Source organism: Choloepus didactylus, chromosome 4, assembly GCF_015220235.1.
Source record: "Choloepus didactylus isolate mChoDid1 chromosome 4, mChoDid1.pri, whole genome shotgun sequence".
Lineage (NCBI taxonomy): Eukaryota > Metazoa > Chordata > Mammalia > Pilosa > Megalonychidae > Choloepus > Choloepus didactylus.
Genome location: NC_051310.1, coordinates 89,531,357 through 89,551,140, shown reverse-complemented (window position 1 = coordinate 89,551,140; position 19,784 = coordinate 89,531,357). Strand labels below are relative to the sequence as shown.

The window sequence follows — 19,784 nt, the reverse complement described above, 5'->3', positions numbered from 1 at the left end:
GCAGGGATCCCAGGGTTTCAGCAGAGACAATTTCTAGTTTTATTCCTAACACACTGAAAAATTTGTTTTGGAATAATTGTTACACATCTACATATACATACACTGTACAATCATAAACACACATACACACATATATATTGCCTGGAAGATTTGTCCAGTTTAACAAAGTTGTTGAGTAAAGGCTGAAACTGAGTTTGAATTTCTGACAAATTTTGTGAGCCAGAAGCTCTCAAGAGAAGATAGTATAATGATCTCATACACAATTCATAAAATAAAAAAACTGATACATTTATTTATGTAAACATATATATGTGAATGCATTAGTTTTCTTTTGCTGCCATAACACATTACTACAAACTACAGGTTTAAACACCCATTCATCTCACAGTTCTGTGGATTAGAAGACCAATATTGGTTTTACCAAGTTAAAAACAAGATGTCAGCCGGCCTGCGCTCATATTTGGAAGATCTGGGGGAAAATCCTCCCCCAAGCTCACTCAGGATGTTTGCAGAATTCAGTTCCTTGTTGCTATCCAGCTGAGCTCCCCATTTCCTTGCTGACTGTCAGCCAGGAGCTTCTCTCAGCTTCCTTCTTCCACCTTCAAGCCAGTAATGGCACGTCAAGTCCTTCTTGTACTTCCAATTTCTCTTACTTCCCCTTCTGTCTCGTCTTTTCTACTTCCTTTTCTAATACATCTGACTCTAGTCATGTGATTACATCAGGTCCATCTTGATAATCCAGGTTACTCTCCCTATTTTAAAGTACATAATCTTAATTACATCTGCAGAGTCCCTTTTGCCTTGCAAAGTAACCTATTCTTAGGTTCTAGGGATTAGGTTATGGACATTTGGAGGGGCCATTTTCACAGTGAATATATAATCTGAATTCCTTTTAATACTAAATGTCAGCAGTCAACCAGGAGTAGTAGCTGATTATGCACAGCTATGCACATCACTCTGAATTGTCTCTCCTCATTATCATCTTTTGTGTTTGTAAAACCACGTAAGTTTATTAACTGTTGGTTATCCCTCCCAAGAGGTGTCAGCCCCATTCAATTTCTGGACCATTTCTGGCAAGGGCCAAGACCAGAGACCTGTGCTGCCATCTAACCAACATGGAATGGGCCATGGTCACTGGTCTACTTCATCCACTGCCAAGGTTCCCAATCATGAACCATCTGATGCCTCAGAGGTACCATAGTGCCAAACAGCTGACTGAATTGCTTCCCCCACCCCACCCCTGGCCCTCCCTAAGTGCCCAAATCATCAAAGGAACTTCTTTGTTATCTATGCCTAACTGAACCCCAGTATAGAGAAATTCTACCTTAACAATCAGGCTACTCAAGCACCCCTCCAGGACCAGTTTCTGGGGCAAGAACATAGTGGGTTCTGTCATCCCCCCTTTGCCAGGTCTGGGTAAATCCCCTGCTCAAGCCCATGGAAGTCATGACCACGGCCTCTCTGGGGAGGTTAAGTGCAGATCATCTGCCCCATCAATGTCTTCCACTATTTTGGAATTAAAGTATCATTCTGTGATAAAATCAATACACAATGACTTGAACCACGCTGAAAGAAAAATGCAGCTGTTTTGTCAAGGGTATATCAAGTTTATCATAACAACTACCACTACGATCATTTCTCATTGCCCAACACACTTCCTTGATCTGGTTCCCATATATTCTCATCCCTCAGGTGTTTGTTGGGGTATCTGGTCCCTTGTTTCCTATCTTATTTTGTACTGACCTAAAAAAAGCAGACTAACTATTAGATATTCTCTCCACCAAATCTTTCCTCTGTGGCTATTCATAAATTTTTCCCTCCCTTCAAAATCAAATTCCAATAACTTTCATCCAAATGATACATCTTGTAGTTTCCAAGATAAACCTCTTTTATACCTGCATTTCCCTGCCATTTGCATCATTTCCCTTATCCATCAAATGATTTTATCATAAAATCACACACCCTGCAAAATAATTGGCAAAGCTTTCTAAATGTGAAGAAATAAGAATGACATTTATTTCCTCCCCTTGGCAAGGCAGGGCCTTCCAGTTTAGAACCACAATGGGCTTCACTAATGTTCTCCTAGGTCCCCTCTTCTCCTTTCATTAGTAAATGAAGCTATTGATGGTCTTTGTTTATAGGCATTCAGCTAGAATGACGCTGCAAGACTGTCCTCATTCTTGCCAATTTAATTTCACAAATAGACTTTTGTGAAACTCTGTCTTACTCTTTTCTTGGCAATGGCCTGAATATTTTCAAATAGCCCACTGCCAAACAGACTGACTTCTCTCACTCAGCTCTTTTGCAAAACATGGTGGAAAAGCTGCAATGGATTTTATATTGTTGGACCGAGGAGCAATAATTGGAAATCACATCTGAAACTTTTTGGTCAACAATCTCTCCATTCCCCTGAATTTCTTTCAAGTAGTATATACTGAGTGGACAGATGCTTCATAAAAAGAATGGCGTGCCCCCCAAGAGAAGAGAAGATTTTTAGCATCTCTTTTTTTAATAATTAAAAACAACTTTGCATTTTTTCTGATATATTTATAGGACATGGTCCAATGCATGATTCTCTTATGACCACTAGGCCACTTTTGTAACAGAAAAGTTAGGATTTAGGGGATGATTATGATTAATGAATCATTATATAGATATTCCTTTTTACTTTCTGGTATTTTAGAATAGACATAGGGAAAAACCTGAAATCTCTGAACTGTAATCCAGCTGCCTTGATCTCCAATAATGATTGTATAACTATAATATAGCCTTTACCTTGTGTTTGAAAAACCTTGCGACTGACCCTCACTTATACCCCCTTATCCTGTTTTTCAACTTTAGAGTCTTATGATCACTAAAGACAGCCCTAATGTTTATTAATGAAAGGCCTTGAGTCAGCCCAGAACTAACCCACCCCAATTCCAAATCATTTCTAACGTCCTCATCTTGAGTCATTTTACTCCTTATCCTAAAACCTGACCATCTTTTGGTACTATAAAACCATCAGTTACTGCAGTTAGGAGAGACAGATGTTTTAGGCCTCTAGGCTGTCTGATCTCCTGCTTCACACCTAGCAATAAACTCTCTCTTCGAAATGCTGGTGTCTCAGGTCATTGGAGTTCATGGGGCAGAGAACCCATTGTTTTTGATCTGTATCACTCTCTTTCCTACTTACAAGGTTTGTCTTAGCCTGAAGTCTCTAGAAAACAAAGCCTGAGATAAGAATTAAAGTGCTATGTGAAATCTCCCACCAGCCACTCGGGAAAAGCGTCTGTTGGTGTGGTTTTCTCCCATTTGGTGTGGTTGTAGGTAACCAAGATGCAGTTTTTTGGAGGACAAGAGAGGAAGTTGAAGTTGTCAAGTGTCCAAAAAAGTTACCTTCATAGCCTTCAGTTTTACCTGCAGCCGCCATCTGAAAACATATCTTTGACAGAATTTGAAAACTTGGCTATTGATAGACTTAAATTGCTAAAATCAGTTGAAAATCTTGGTGTGAGCTATTTGAAAGGAAGTGAGCAATACCAGAGTAAGTTGGAGACTGAGATTCGAAAGCTCAAGAAGAGATCATATTTCTCTCTTTATTTTGCGCCTTGCTTATTGCCAGTCTGAGGATCTTAGACGCTGGTTCATTCAACAAGAGACGGATCTTCGTCGATTTTGTTTCAACATTTTATCTAAGGACAACATTCAAAATTTCTTAAAGGATAGCCATTTGCAGTTTGAGGCTATAAGTGAGGAAGAGAAGAATCTCTGAGAACAGGAGATTACTGCTTCATCATCAAGTTTAAGTGGGGTTCAGCTGGAGCTTGAGTCAGTTTATAAGATTCCTTTTGCTGCTGCTCTGGATATGTTTCGAGGAAGGAAAGTCTATTTAGAAGATGGCTTTGCTTATGTACCACTTAAGGACATTGTGGCAATCATCCTGGATGAATTTAGAGCCAAACTGTCCAAAGCTTTGGCATTAACAGCCAGGTCTATACCTGCTGTGCAGTCCGATGAGAGACTTCAGCCTCTGCTTAACCATCTGTCATTCCTACATCGGTCAAGATTACAACATACAGGGAAATACTGGGAAGATTTCTTTAGATCAGATCGATTCGCTTTCTACTAAATCTTTCCCACCCTGCATGCATCAGTTACATAAGGCCTTGTAGGAAAATCACCAGCTTCATCATGGAGGTCGAATGCAGTATGGTCTTTTCCCGAAGGGCATTGGTTTAACACTGGAACAGGCATTACAGTTCTGGAAGCAAGAATTTATCAGAGGAAAGATGGATCCGGGTAAATTTGATAAAGGCTACTCTTACAATATTCACCATAGCTACGGAAAGGAAGGTGAGAGGACAGACTATACTCCTTTCAAGTTGCCTCAATATTATTCTGACCAATCCACCAAGCCAAGGGGATTATCATGGGTGCCCATTCCGTCACAGTGATCCAGAGCTGCTGAAGCAGAAGTTGCAGTCACACAAGATCTCTCCCAGAGGGATAAATCAGATTTTGGATTTAGTAAAGGGGACACATTACCATGTAGCCTGTCAGAAGTACTTCCAGATGATATATAATGTCGATGATTGTGGCTTTTCTTTGAGTCATCCTAATCAGTTCTTTTTTGAGAGCCAGTGGATTCTAAATGGTGGTAAAGACATCAAGAAGGAATCCATCCAGTCACAAACTCCTGAACCCAAACCAAGTGTCCAGAAAACCAAGGATGCATCATCTGCTCTTGCCTTTTTAAATTCCTCTCTGGAAATGGATATGGAAGGTCTGGAAGATTACATCAGTGAATGATTCTTGAGTAGTTTAGTAGCCCACTTTGCTCATCAACTTTCATTTCCTTTTTTTAAGATTTTGCCTTTTTCTGTTTTAACTTTTCTGTCTAACTTTTCCTTCTATCACACTTCACCCCAATATATCCACATGTATACACACGTCTTAGGAAAACAGGCTTGCAGGTAAAATAAAAACCTCCCCCATATTTTGCTTCAACAAGAGGGAAGAGGAAGAATTTCTATTGGAATCTAACACCTGAATGGTGTGGTTTAAGCCTGTTTTAGGAGATAAAGACAGCTTTCTGGTCTGGTTATAGTTCCCCAGAAATAATATAACTGCAAACAACGGACTCTGGTCCATATATAATGGACTCTGGTCCATTAAATATACAGATATATATATATATATATATATATATATATATATATATATATATATATATATATATTTAAAATGCTACTACTTTGAGAGATACAAACCCTGGGTATAAACAATGAAGAAAAAGAAAAAGGAGACAAGAAAAGATGGAAATCAATGGGAATGCTGCATTATCATGTTGCCTTACAATCCTCCACAAAGAGATGGAACACATCACTCAGCCCGTGGGTTGTCCACAGATAAGTTACAAGGAGAAACCATATCTTCAAGTAGTCAATGAAAGGGAAGAATGGGAGATGATTTTTCTGACCACCTCCCTCCTGTCTCCTGTTTCCAGTTGGCTAGAGTTCACCCCCTAGGGTATTAAACTCCACGCCATATCTCAGTTGCCTTGGTGGCTCAAGATGCCACAGCACACCCTCACTGTGGGGTTTCATCAAAGTCCAAAAATGTCGGGAAGAACTAGAAACTCCAGGCTTGCTGCTGGTCAGCAGAGCTGCTCAGGCACAGGCCGGAGGGAGGGCCTGGCCTTCCCAGAGCAAGTGGCTGTTCAGTCCCCAGGGGCTGCAGTGCCATCCAGAGGTGAGGGCACCTCCCCCAGGAAGCAGACCGAGTATCTGAGGACATGCCTAAGGCATGTGTCCAATACAGAAGGAATTCACTAGAATGCGAGTTAAAGACTTGAGGAACACTTCACATGTGTTTTGTCAAAACTAGATGAACCAGTAAAGAAGTGTGAAAATATTTCTGATGTCACCATTGCTGTGTATTCAAATGATATCAATGATCTTGAATCCTGAAAATATTGTAAACTTGGTGGCCACAATTAGAATGGAAAAATCAAGGAAAACGTGCTTCTGTTACAAATGTTAATAATCAGATATTCACGTGAGGATATGATACGACTGGCTTGCTGCCTTATCAGGGACACTCCCTTGATAGGGACGTCAAAGGACATTGGCAACCAGACCTCTGAGGCATAAACACCCAGTGCAGACACCACCCTGGTGAGTGTCAGGTAGAGACAGACTAACCCCTAGTTGCTCTGACTCCCAACTTCAATGCCTGTGCAGTGCCGCGAGACCTGCCACTGTCCCGGCTGCAGCAGGACCTGCCCGGCACCTTTGGCTGACAGCTGTGCATCCTCCACTGATGCTGCATCAATCAGACCAACTCCTCATCCCTCTCCTTAAGGGACCCCGTCCGCCTTGCGACGACCCTTAGGCAGGTGGACTTAAGAACACTGCAATCCTCCACCTTTAAGTGTGCTGTGTGCCCTTGACCTGGTTATTACATATTGGTTGTGTTGGCAGCTTGCGATTAAGCAAGCAACTAAATAAACTGCATTAAGCATTCAAACTATTGTCATGCTGAATCTGCTTTTAAGTGATGAAGAATCTGCTTTCGGTGTGTTATGACAATTACATGACAACCTTTCAAACAGAGATAAATGACCTCAGTTGGAAAGAAGGCAGAAAGGGATAGAGAAGAATTCCCAACACCACTTATCCCTAGTGGAAAGCATGTAGAAATATGCACTTTATAATTGATCCTTTTGCATATAAACTTACCAAGACTCCAGAAACATGAAACTTCTGGATACATCAATGGTCAAATTATTATTAATTTGTTAACGGGGTAAGAGGAAGCTGAACTTTTTTCCCATCAGTGATTAAGTATCTGTGCTTGAAGCACTTCAGCAAAAGAAAACTACTTTTAAAAAACTCTTCAGTAATAATCACTCTGAGCCTATTCTTCATCAACATTTTAAAAAGTTTGCAAGAGTTATGATAACCACTCACGATCAGTTCTGAATGATGAAAGCTGAGCCTTGGAAAGGCAAGATTTACTGCACCAGGCATGTCAGGAGTGACCTCAAACCCATATGGAACCACATATGCCAAAATAAATCCCCGGATAACAAGTCTAATATAACCATACAGAATATGTTTAACCTAGATAAGCGATTCCTAGTCTCAGATACAAAAAAATTTCTCCTGGATGCCGCTTAACTGCAGTTGTTGTTTTTCTTTGCTTTTCCTTGAAACTTTCTCCTGAAAACTTTCCCATGGATCAACCCATTTTCCCATCATGACACAGCCTACCAGGGCATGTAAGTCTCACAGAGAACCTGCCAGGGCATAAATTCCTAAAATGAGTTTAACAAGAGGGTGTGGGATCTTCTTCTGGATTGCCACCGAATATCCCAATATCCTTTCCCAGACCTTTAACCTTGTCACACTCAAGCTTTGATAACCACACTTCTGAGATCAACTAACTCAGCAGCATGCAGACTCCTGAGGCCACAGCCAGTCATCTTCTCTCTGTTCCATGACCTTAGTCAATACAACTATCCTTCACCTAACACACTGCAGATGCATGCTGGAGACCAGGTATGGGTCACCTCCAACTTAATGCTATGATTGCAAAAAAAAATAGCCTATATGTGCGGCACAGCAGGACTACTCCACGAAAATTTTCTTCCCACAGAGATGGCACCTACAAGCACATCCTAATTTCATAGTATTTCCTTGTGATATTGTCTGTTTCAAAGGTATGTGGGCTCATAGCCTTTCTCTGATTTATTAAACAACCACTCAGGATCTTTCTCTTAAGCTGGGAAGGTTGAATGTTCAGTTGAAATACTGAGAACTCTAAAATCAGACAGATTTGAGTCTGTCACTACTAACTGGGGCTCTTTGTGAGTTTCCCTCACCTCTAACATGAGAATAGCAATGGCTGCTCATAAGGCTGTCCTGAGAATCAAATGACAATACCTGACAAATACCTGGCACACAGGAGCTATTCAGTGTTAAGCCTTACTCCCTCTTCCAGCTTTCCTGCTTCCCACGTAAAACTCACAGCTGCATTCTACATATATTCATATCTGCTGGTGTATGCTGCTTTCCTGGAAACAGAAAAAGATGCTTGTCCCAGTCTGCACATAGATTTAAAAAATAAATATTTACTTAGTACCTCTGTCTGGCACTTTACATTGTAAGCTGCTCGAGCCTTGCAACAACCTTATACACTAGGCATCACTACTCCCATTCTATAGGTGAGAAAATTGAAGCTCAGAGACAACACTTTAAAGAGCTGGAAATGGAACCCTTTTCCCTTCCAGTCTAGAACTCTTCCCAATAGACTGTGCTTCCCCTTCATCTTGTCTACTTCTTGCCTCCCCTGCTGAGCTGACAGGTTCCACAAGGACTTTTCAAATTTAAGGAACATCAGCAACAACTTGGGAAAGTGCAACCTCCAGACATCAGAATATGTCCCAGTCACGTGAATACCGACAGGGGCCGCTGTAACTGGATCATGTCATGAGAGTCTTGTTTTGTTTACCCATGTATTCAAGAAGCATTTATTATGCTCCTACTATATGCATATTGGTTGTATCACATATAGTTAGCTGTAAAGGAATTGAAGAAGCAAACACATCCTCCACCTTCCAGGAGCTAACAACGTGGTTGGTATACCAACAAACAACAGCACAAAAAGTGAATTAGCATACCGGAATCAGGTAAAAGACTGAAAACATAGAAACTGCCTCAAAACAGTAACAGATGGTGGGGATGGTAGCACAACATTGTGAACATAATTATCAGCAATGAATTACATATTTGAATATGGTTAAAGGGGGAAATTTTAGTTTGTATATGTTACTAGGAAAAATTTTTTTTACAAATTCATGGAACTACTTGGCAGGTGAACACACTGTGCCCCACCCCCCAGCTACGTGGGACATGACTCCCAGGGGTGTAAATCTCCCTGGCAATGCAGGACATGACTCCCAGGGATGAGCCCAGACCCGGCATCATGGAACTGAGAAAATCTTCTTGACTAAAAAAGAGAAGCGAAATGAAACAAAGTTTCAGTGGCTGAGAGATTGCAAATGGAGTTGAGAGGTCACTCTGGAGGGCACTGTTATGAGCTATATAGATATCCCTTTTAGTTTTTAGTGTATTGGAATAGCTACAAGGAAATACCTGAAACTGTCGAACTGTAACCCAGTAGCCTTGATTCTTGAAGACGACTGTATAACTATGTAGCTTACATGGTGTGACTGTGTGATTGTGAAAACCTTGTGGCTCACATTCCCTTTATCCAGTGTATGGACAGATGAGAAGAAAAATGGGGACAAAAAGTAAATGAAATGCTTTGGGTGTTGTTTTTTACTTTTATTTTTATCTTATTTTTATTTTGGGGGGAGTAAGGAAAATGTTCAATAATTGATTGCGGTGATGAATCCACAACTAGATGATGGTACTGTGAACAGTTGATTTGTACACTGTGGATGACTCAATGGTATGTGACTATATCCCAATATAACTGAATTTAAAAAAATCCATGGAACTGCACAACACAAACTGTAAACCTTAAGTTAAACCATGGACTATAGTTAATAGTACAATTTAAAAATGTGTTTTCATCAGTTGTAACAAATGCACCACACCAATACAACGTGTAAACTCACAACTTCTCTAAATAAATAAATGGATGGAATGGACTGGAAACCAAACCAAACAAACATATATAATAAAGAGTTAAGCTCTTATAGAGGGGTTTCTCAATGTCAGCACTATCAACATTTTGAACTAGATAATTCTTTGTTGTGGGGGCTGTCTCACATAGAATTCCTGGTCTCTCCAGATACTGTCAAATGTCCCAGGGAGACAAAATCACATATGGCTGAGAACCACCACTGTACAGACATCAGACGAGGGAGAGATTAGCACGGGCTTTGTATATAATAAAAGCTTCAACAGAGCTGGTGGACATCAAAGTGGGTTGGTTTCTCTGGCTTTTCTCAGGGACTCCTTCCTCTTCATTTTTCTTCCCTTTCCATTGCTATTTCTTTCCTTTTCTGTCCCCTCCCCCCACCCCCTTTTTTTCACTTATTATCTCTGCTTTTCCTTTTCTCTATTTCCCAAACTTCCTCTCCCCACTTCCCTGCCAGGGCCTCCTTTCCCCTTCCTTAAGGGAATGCCATAGGTTGGCATCAGGAGGAAAGATGTAGTGGAAAACATCAGGTTCCAGCTGGCAGCTGAAAGACAGCTGGGGTGCGTTGGAAGAGAAGCAGACAAAACAAGCTGACTTCTCTTCCACCTTATGAAAAATGGCTCTTACCCAGTCCTTTCTCTTTCAAGAGTTTATTAAATTCATTCAGTGAGAAAAGGAGAAGAAATGTAAAAGGAACTATGAAGTCTTGAGGAAAATTACTTTTTTTTAATGTTAAGTGGTATGACAATGGCAGCTGATCAAGCAAATTAAATTCGAACTGCACCAGTGATTTGATAGCTATCATTTTGCTAAGCGTTACTGAGAAAATGCCTTCATGAGGATATAAGGCTCAAATTCAGAACAACTTGTCAGTTGTGGCATCTGATTCAATTAGGTGAAAATTCATTAATATAAAGCAAAGAGAAAAAGGGTCATACAGAAAATTGAAATGTGTAAAACAGATCCAAAGCATTTTCATAGAAAACATATATGCAACATCTTCAGGGAAGCATGCATTTAATCCAGGGTCAAAAAGGAAGGAAGATGTTTCACCTTCACAGTGAACAGTCACAGTTGTGGCTAGGAATAGTACATTTCTTTTGACATTTGAGGAACTTGCAGAAAATAAGCTTTGTCTCTGTGAACCTGACACAATGCTTGCCAGCAACTAACCCATCCCAGGGAAGCACTCTCAGATACCAGGACATGACCCTGTTATCATGGATAGCAAGACAAAGCTAGTAATGACTATAATTATTCTGTTCCAATTCTACACATCAAGAATGTTGAACACCAAAGGCAACCACGAACTGGGTCTTTTCAGAAACCATCCAGTTATCCTTTAAAAAAAATAGTAAAATAGGTGCTATAAAATGTTCTCCATGAAATATTTATCATCCACTTAGTAGATCACTTCTCCTAAAGCATTCATGCAGGACTCGCTAAAAGAGTTTTAAAATCTTATTTTGCCTGGATTCAAGCAAATCTGCCTCATTAGTGATCAATTACCAGCCAGGTCAGTCCTAATAAGTCATTAATATATACCTAGTACTGTCAAATCTAGTAATTGGGCACCACATGTCCAATAAACTATCAGACGCTATTATTAATAAAGCCCTCAAAGCTCCACCAGGATCCATATTGTGTAAATGAGGCACCAAACGGAGTAATTTTTCATTGCCCTCCAACTTGGTCTCTGATAGATAAACACAAACCTGCCAGTGCTCAGACCTTAAGGCAGTCTTCCCATAGGGCATATCATTAGCATTCATTCTCAAAGGCTCCCAATGACAGTTTCCTTTCACAAGCTCTTTCCTGTGGGTTGGTGTGCCACAACTAACTTAAAGAGGTCCATTTTTCAGAAGTTCTTGCTTCTTCCTCTCAATGTGCAAGACAACCAAGTCAGCAGTGTTGCCACACACTGAACCATAGAGAAGGGAAACACACCTCGTTATCAATTAAGGGCTTTTTAAAAGGAAGGAGTATTTATATCCAGTGAAAAAGGAAGGGAGGGTTGAAGAGCGAAATTATAGCCAACAATATCAGAAAAAGAGGCCCAAAGAGTCAGGATGGTGAATAACATCCTCCCCTCAACCTCTTGAGATGCCAATTACCCTGGTCCAGAGAATCTTCTAGGGTTTTTCTCCATCGCAGGATTTTATTCATTCATGCATTCACTTATTCAGTGATCTATTGATCTGTTCATTCTATCACTGGACAAATATTTATTGAGCCAATTACTCATCAGACCCGTGCCAGACCCTTGAATTCCCATTCGAGAGACCACTTTGAAAAATAGCCCTGTATCTTTATTCTTTTAGAAATGGTTAGCGATTTCAGTGGCTGCTCTCCATCTACCTGGCAAGCCCTTCCTTGTTAGTCCTAGTCATCCTTCAAGTCTCAGTTTAAATACCACTTCCTCGGAAAAGCCTCCCTTGAAAGCCCCTTCCCAGTTACAAGCACAATAGCATTCTCTACTTTTTTGCACACTTGCTATTATTCAAATAGTTATGTTCAAACTTTTAGTGTCTGTATTCATTACTAAACTGTGCATTTCTGATGAGTTCACCAGAGTATTGCTCATGCCTTGCACAGTCCTGGCACATAGTAGGTACACAATTAATTATTCCTGAGTGATTGACTGTTGGTGCAACAAACTGTAGGAGGCAACCACCAAGAGGAAGGCTTATTAGAGTCTCCTGAAAGGGAGCCAAGATTTGGAGTCTTGAGGCTGTTGGCTAATAGTTCTAGCTTTACCATCCATAAAAAGACTTTTCTCTCTCACTCCCCATTCTTTTTCTCTTGAACGTGTGTTTGCCTACAGGTGAAACAGAACAGGGACATAGGAAAAGGACTGTGTCAGGGGCTTTGGACCTGATGTGTTTATTTACTTCTTTATTCACTGCTCCCCAAGGACTAAAATAGTGCCTGAGACAGAGTAGCTTCTCAATTAATATAAGGTGAATAAATGAATGAATAGGTTGATTCAATAGTCAATTAATTGTAGAAGAGTTATGCTCCTCTGTACTCACAGTGACATTATGTGATGGAAGAAAGAAAAGGAGTCAAATCCAGACTAAGGACTCTGTACAGGGCATGGCAGAGCAAATTAATTTCCTGTGTTCTTCAGTTAATCAATATCATTTCTGGCCATATTGGATATAATCCCCCTTAAGAGCCTATATTTTAAATAATAATAATAGCATTAATAGCTAATATTTAGGGATTGCTTATCATGCTGAGCAAAGTGCCTTGCTTACATTATCTGATTTCATAATCAAAACTACCCAATGAGATGTTGTTATCGCCACTATTTTTAAAATGAAGACCTCAAGGCTCAGAAAGTTTGAAAGATCTGGTCATACAGCTAACGAGCAAAAGATCTGTGATTCAACCTAGGTCCATCTGACCCCAGCAGCTAACTCTCAACCACCAGACTGTGCTGCCTCTCTCTAAATCCATGGGGCTATGAACTCAGGGTTGCCCTGCATGGCTGTGCAGCAATAGACGGAGATACTCATGGTGCCCTTTGGATTTGTGCCACACAGCAGCATTGCTCAAACATGAGGTGATACAACTTCATGACACCAAGCTATAGCCTGGTCCTTGGCAGAAGTTCAACATCACCTCCCAAAGGAAGCTTCAGAAAAGAGTGTTTCTGCCATTGTCTCAACCCACCAGTCCAGTGATTGCTGAGCATGACAATATCAGTGACTCTGAGGCCCCTGATGCAATTCTACTTTTTTTGTTCACATCACCCTGGCACAGGAGCTATGCCCCCCGCCCTATGCTATGCCCATCAATACACATTTACAACAGATTTCATTCAACTCCAATGGCCCTCTGATTAATTTACACAGTGACAAACTGACCTTTCCAAATGTGTCCCACAGCACAGTGAGAGTAAGGAAAATTTACTGCCAGGAACCAAAAATATGCTACCTTGTGAAATATGGGTTTTTTCATGGCTTGATTTGAACTTCATATCAGAAACTGTGGAGCGGTTCAATAGTTATTCACCATTTGAGGAAGGGAAAAGGCAGTTCAGAGACCTTCAGGGGCCATATTTCATAGCTATATCAGATGTTCATACAGGTGATTAAAAGCACTGCAAGCAGCGGCAACTCGAGGGCCTCCTGGTCACATTCTGGAGAAAGAGATGGATTTCTCTGAAAGGAAGAAACTTAAGAACCCACAGGCACTGGAAAAGTTGGTACAAATTTCCCCAGTGAATCCAGTTGAGAAGAAAAGGTTCTCAAACCTTTTCCTCCTCTTCCATTCTCCGGTTCTTCCATGAAAATCCGTCAATGACCCTTCAATTCATGCCTGTTTGAGATCAGGCACGACTACTATGATATTTGGATTTGGCCACTCTACCATGAGGCACCTGCCTTGAAAGGCAATGCGGAAGCAAGAATAACTTCTGAGAAGTCCAGGGTATGAGTTAGGGGATTTGGCAGAAACAGCACATGAAACTGGGGGAATCAGCAAAGGATGGTACAGGACCCTGGGACTAGCCATGACAACCCCTTGGCCTGAAGGTGCTAGGGAAGGGGGCAAATCCTGGAACTCAGAAAGGGTAATGGTATGGAGAGGGGAGTCTGTCAGGAGCTGTGACCTTCAGCCAAGGAGGAAGCTGAGAGAATAAATACCTTGATCTCACTCTTCTCCTTTTTGCCAATCTTTTGTATTGTCACCTATTAGCCAAACTCAACTGGAAGACATTCAGCAAGGAGTCTCAACGTAGACCATAAGGATCAGCCCCCCAGTTCATAAAGTTACTCTTCAGGGCTGAAGAGAAGGCATGGGGTGCTAAAGGGGGGAACTTGGAATATCCAGCACACCAGGAAAACTCTTAAAACCCGCCTTTATCCTTCATCCCCAAGCCTGACTCTTATTAAGTGAAGACAACTGTTAGTATTTAGACTGGTGTGCAGCAAAGCAACAGAATTTACATTAGAAAGCCCACTGCCAGTTTGAAGTGAGCTTTCTCCTGTGAATCCACAAAACACTGTTCTCATGTTGAATTCTAAAAATGTTCTAATTATTTCAAGCACATTCTTTCTTTGCTACTAGACTATAAACTCCTTTGAGACAGAGAAACATAATTTGCATTAACCAACATAAATTGAGTACTACTTATACCAGGTACACGATGTGTTTGTTTTTTCTTTTAATAATCATAACAAACACATAGATGAGGAAATTAAAGCTCACAGAAATTAAGTTTCACAAAGTCACATCACTCGTATGGAACAGAGCAGAGATTCAAATTCAGGTCTTTCTGATTCTGAAGTTCAAGTTCTTAACTACCTTGTCTCTCTATTTCTTTCCCATCTTTGAATCCCCCACAATGCTTAACAAAGTGCCTAATATACAGCAGGCCTCCACCTGTTTGTTGGGTGGATGAATTGAAGAATCCAGTCTAATGGAATAAAAACATAACTGTCAATCTCTACTACTATTCTATATTATCTTGGTCTCCCTCATTAATTCATTTCACAATCAATTGTGGGGCCATCACTTTCTTCATCATCTCAAAAGTTAGAAAAGAAGCAGAAAACATACCCATGACTCTCACACAGTATATTTCTGAGAAAACAAACATATACAAGTGACATAATTGAGTTCATAATCAAACAATTAGTGTTAGGGTGTAGAGAATGACCAGAATTCAGCTATTTCCCAAATGCTCATCCTACAAAAAAAAGTTAAGCAATACTCAAGAACACAGTGAGCTCTGGGAAGAGAGAGACATGGCATTAAAGAAAGAATATTAGATAATAATATGAGAAGTATACACAGTTGAGAACAAAATCAAGAATGGGGCCACTTTAAGACAGGAACCTTTGTTAATATGAGAAAAGAATGGAGGGAGAGGGCACTGCATTTCACAAAGCAGTATGCAATAAGCAGTTACTGAATTTAACAACTGTTTTCATGGAAACATCCATGAATTCTGAGTAATATCTTATTTACACTAGAATGGACTACTTTGGGGGGAAAATTCTACAGTTAAGAAAATCCTAAAATGAAGTCTCTCTTTTTAAATTAATTAATTGATAAATTATTATTAATTCCCCCTTCATCTTTAATGCAATGAATCAAGTGGCCTACTTATAACTAAAGGGGAGGAAACAAAGGAAGTTTATAATTAAAACTCCATTAAGATTAATAGCTCTCAGTTTGGAGGATTTGACTGATCTATGAGATTATAATTTAAATTTCAATCTAATAGGGTTAGAAACTGTACATTTTAAGCCTTAACTCTCTATTCCCTACATCAGCCATCTCCTGGTTACCTATATTCTAGACTCTGGCTCTATAAATTTGCATATTTTAATTATTTCGTTTCAGTGAGATAATATAATATTTGTCCTTTTGTGCCTGGCTTATTTTACTCAACATAATATCCTCGAGGTTCATCCATGTTGTTGCATGTATCAAAATTTCATTCCTTTTTAGGGTTGACTAATATTCCATTGAGTATATATACCACATATTGTTTATCCATTCATTGCTTGATTAACACTTGAGTTGCTTCCGCTTCCATTTTTTGGCAACTATGAATAATCCTGCTATGAACAGCAGTTGTGCAAATACCTGTTCGAATCCCTGTTTCCAATTTTTTCAATCCCTAAAAGTGGGATTTCTGAGTCACAAGATAAATTCCATAGTTAACTTTCTGAGTAATTGACAAACTGTTTTCCACAACAGTTGTACCGCTTTACATCCCCACCAGCAATGAATGAGTGCTCCTATTTTTCCACATCCTCTCCAACACTTCTAATTTCCTGTTCTCTTTTAATAATAGACAATATAGTGAGTGTGAAATACTGTCTCCTTGTGGTTCTAATTTGCATTTTCCTAAGAGCTAATGATGTTAAGCATCTTTTCTGTCTTTGGCCATTTGTATATCTTCTTTACGAAAATTTCTATCCAAGTCTTTTGCCCATGTTTTAATTGCGTTGTTTGCCTTTTTGTGGTGGACTTGAAGGATTTATTTATATATTCTGGGTATTAAACCCTTATCAGATATGTGGTTTCCAAATATTTTCTCAATTGTGTAGGTTACCATTTTGCTTTCATGATAAAGTCCTTTGATGCTCAAAAGTGTTTTTTTGTTTGTTTTTTTTTTTTGTCTGTTTGGTTTTGGTTTTTGATGAGGTCCCATTTATCTATTTTTTCATTTGTTGCTATGCTTTAGGTGTAAAGTCTAAGAAACAATTGCCTAAAACGAGGTCCTAAAGATGCTTCCCTACATTTGCTTCTAGGAGTTTTATAGTTTTCTGGCTCTTATATTTAGGCCTTTGATCTACTTTGAGTTGATTTTTTTAATATAGTATGAGGTAGAGATCCACCTTCATTCTTTTCCATACGGAGATTCAGTTTTCAAAGCAACTTGTCTGTTTTGCTTCCTACTCACTGCTCTGTCTCCACTGCTTAGAAGAGCGTCTGAAATATAACATGTACTTGATAAATATTTGTCAAATGAATGAACTAATTAAAATAATACCCTATATGTGTCTTTCTACCTCCTTCCTTCCTTCATGCTTTTCTTCCCTACTTTTTTCTTTCCTTTCTTAAACAAATGTACAAAAGCCTACTGGTAATGCAAGGCAGCACCCCGGATTCTTACAAAACATGGGTGAGTATGTCTGTCTATCTTCTGCAATATATCAGGCCTATAGAGAAAATAAAACATAGAAGCAGATAGCAACTCAGTTTACAAAAATTTTACTACTGCTGTAAATCTGTGTGAAATATTATGGAAATGAACAGGGAAACGAACAGAGAGACATCTGGAACACTAATGCTCACAGGATTTCTAAATTAATTATGTTGTGTGTCCATTTAATGCTTCACCCTGGAGAGAGCTGATTTTCTTGTTCCAGGACCCTGACAGCCAGAGTCCTTGGGAGTGCCTCCCAACACCCTAGAAATAAAGAGTCTGGTGATCTCCATACTCATAGAGACTCGAAGACTATCCATATATGGAGGGGTGGGTGGCAGGGTAATTCTTATTTAGGTTATGAGTTTGCAAAGATCATGTGTCCAAATAGAGCTTGCTTAATCTGATATTCCCTTTCAAAACAATGAAAAGTCCCCATTCATCTCTGCTCCAAGGGATTTGGGGGTTAGGTTAATGTCCATCAACAGGGCCCTGACATTGGGCAGAGTCTTGTCTGCTGTCCCCATCCCACTGTAAGTCATGGATCAGAGCTGGAGAGCGTCTGGCCAACTCTGTAGCCCTGCACATGTCCTCATGCTGAAGTCAGACCACTGGATAATAAAAACACAATCTAACACCACCTCACACTACACAGTTGTAATTCCAGACTAGTGTCTTGTTCCAGCTGCCCAGGAAGTGGGCAAGATTATTCATTTAGCTCTAAATGCAATTCATTTTCTGAACTTTGTTTCAGTTTGATTCTCTCATGTTTTATGCTCCATAATAAGTTTATATTCTGTTCTACTTGAATCAGGGAAACCTCAGGGGAGTCTCTTGCAAGTTACAGAGGGTGATGATTAGCAACTCAAAACGGAAGCATGTTCAAGACTTTCAGAAACCCAACCCAAACCCAAAGGGCAAAAGGCAGCCTTGAGCTAAGAGCCTGGAGCAGACATAGCAAGAGTTTTACACTTCAGAGCTCAACTGGGCAGTTGTGCGCAAACCATTCCTTCACTGATTTCAAAGCTTCAGCCAGACCTTAACATCTGGGATTTGAGGCTCTTCCTTGCGTCCAGGATTTCTCCACCCTGTTTCCCTGCCACACCGCAACTGGGCTCACATTTCCCAGTTCTCTGTGGCAACACTTTCACAAACCAGGCACCCTGGGCTCTCATGGTAGAAAAATGAGAATTGCACAAGATGACTGATGTTTGTTTTTGTTTCCACAAGACTGATGACTGATGCTTGTGGAAACAAAAGCAAACCCAGAAAATATCCCATGCATATTCTTAATCGGAGAAGTTAGGTGACTCATATAACTTCCCACAGGTAACTCACAGATTTCAGCAGCATTTCCTGAGCCTAAGTCCTGTGGCTCTCTCTATAATTAACTTCCTGTAATTTCTCCCTTCTTTTGTTTCTTACATTTCCTCCCTCCCCCTTTATTTACTCTTTTCCTCTTGGGCTTCCTCCAACTTTTTCACAATAACACCTTATCTTACTTTTGGGTTTTAATACAAAATACTATGTCATTTTTTATATTTGCTCTAGGAGTTGCTTCTGAGAATTTCCCTCGATCTGTTGTGTTATTCAATTTCACTTCAGTGTGTCCACTGTAAAGTTATTCTTATCCTCAATTTAAGGATTCATTCCTTTCATAAATATGGAACAGCTTCAATGACTTTGTCTCAAATATTGCCTCTTCCCACTTTCTGTTCTCTTTCTGAAGCTCCTTAGACTTTCTCGTGCTATCCCCAATGTCTCTCAGCCTCCCCCACCTATCTCGCCAGGTTTCCATATCTGACCTGGGTATGGTCTTAGAACCAGGCATCTCTCACAAGCCCACCAGCCTGGCCTACCATTTTTGGTACCCAGGCATTTTCTTTTCTTTCATGCTTGGACATGTTTTAATTTTAAACTGTGATTTAGTCTTAAGTTTTATTTTGGAATAATGTAAAAGTTGCAACAATAGTTCAGGGGACTGTAGTATACTCTTCACCTAGAGTCCCCCAAACCTTACCATTTTACCATACTTGATTTATCATTCTCTTTATTTCTTTCTACCTATCTCTAACCTATAATCTATCTATATTCCATGATCCTATAGTTTCTGCTCTTGTGTGGGTGAAGGGACAGCACTAACTTGATCTTTCAAGTTTAGGAACTAGAAATTCTATGCTGGGAAAGGAAATGAGGAGAACAAATATGCATGGGGCCAGGAACTAAGCTCAGAGACTTAACATAACTCATTTGGTCCTCAGAATAACAGAAAATTATGTATTATGAATCCCATTTTTAGAAAGAGAGAAAGTTACAAAAGCTTAAAAAATAAAAACCAGCTCAAGTAAGCATAATTATGAAGTCTACATAGCTATGAAGCTGCCTGGAGCTACTCAGGAGATACAGATCACATCCCACCCTGTTTGGCAGTTGCTGAGCTTCCTTAGATCCTAAGATT

The 19,784-nt window shown here is 39.9% G+C and overlaps 1 protein-coding gene and 1 pseudogene across 1 annotated transcript in view; one reads left to right on the top strand and one right to left on the bottom strand.

Moving 5' to 3' along the window:
* Positions 1-19,784, bottom strand: part of AGBL1 (ATP/GTP binding protein like 1) — a 1,004,372-nt gene that overhangs the window by 571,334 nt on the left and 413,254 nt on the right. The window lies entirely within an intron of this gene.
* LOC119531595 lies at positions 3,319-4,791 on the top strand (annotated as a pseudogene).